Raw genomic sequence first — 952 nt, forward strand, 5'->3', positions numbered from 1 at the left:
TCAGCCAGGCTCTGCCGAGCGTCTCGGGCGCCTTTTCCAGCTCCCCGGGGCCAGCTAACGTTCGGGGGCGCAGCGCCCGCCGGAGGCTGTCGTGGCCGCCGCTCCCGCGCTGCCGTGACCTCCCCGGATGGGAGCTGCATGGGGCAGTCGCCGCCGGGCCCGGCTGAGAGCCCGGCTGAGCGCTCACCGACCTCTCGGGCGGGTCTGCGGGGCACGAGACGGGCTGACAAAGGCCGGTCACCGAGGCCCTGCGGAGACCCCGCAGGCTGGTCTCGGGCCGCGCGGCCCAAGCGGGGGCCGCCCTGGCTCAGCCCCGCACGCCCTGAGCCCCTGCCCGGCCCGCCGCCCCACCTGCCGCCTCCTGCGCCCAGTTCTACCGGTGCCCTCCGTCTCTGCCGAGAGGGGAAGCGCCTCTGACGGGGCAGCGTCCGGCACCCCACGCCGAACGTCTGCTGAAAAATCAGGCCACCGGCGAAGGCGGCAGCAGCAAGCAGACACCTGCCGTGATAGGCGCCCCCTGACCCGCCCGCCGCGGCCCGGGGCGTGTTCGGCCCCTGCGCCCCACCGCCCGCCCAGCCGTTCACCCCGCGCTCCTCGGCCCCCTCCCGGGGTGCACCCAGCGCCCGGCCACGGCCTCGGCCGCCTACGCTGGCCGTTGCTCTTGTCCCCCCGCGGCATCTTTCCTCTGAGAGGGGGTCAGGCTGCACTGAGGCCGCGGGCACGGACCGGCGCGGCCCCCATGCGCGGGCGAGGGCAGGCTGAGAGACCCGCCCGGCCACGGCCTCGGCCGCTCACTCGCCGCGGCCGGACTCGTCATTGTCTTTCCCACAGGGCCGTCACTTCCGTCACCAAGGACAGCTTTCGCAGCCAGACGCTCCCCTGCGGGCCCCGGAGGCGGGAGCGGGGTGCCAGCATGGGCGGGACGGGGCGCAGGGGATGGGGCACAGGGGAC

At 75.8% G+C, this 952-nt stretch overlaps 1 protein-coding gene across 2 annotated transcripts in view; it reads right to left on the reverse strand.

The window, feature by feature from the left end:
- Window positions 1-952, reverse strand: part of SYT14 (synaptotagmin XIV) — a 5,002-nt gene that overhangs the window by 1,879 nt on the left and 2,171 nt on the right. The gene's annotated exons all lie outside the window — the stretch shown is intronic.

Source organism: Condylura cristata, unplaced genomic scaffold (assembly GCF_000260355.1).
Source record: "Condylura cristata isolate star-nosed mole 26May11 unplaced genomic scaffold, ConCri1.0 scaffold00050, whole genome shotgun sequence".
Classification (NCBI taxonomy): Eukaryota; Metazoa; Chordata; class Mammalia; order Eulipotyphla; family Talpidae; genus Condylura; species Condylura cristata.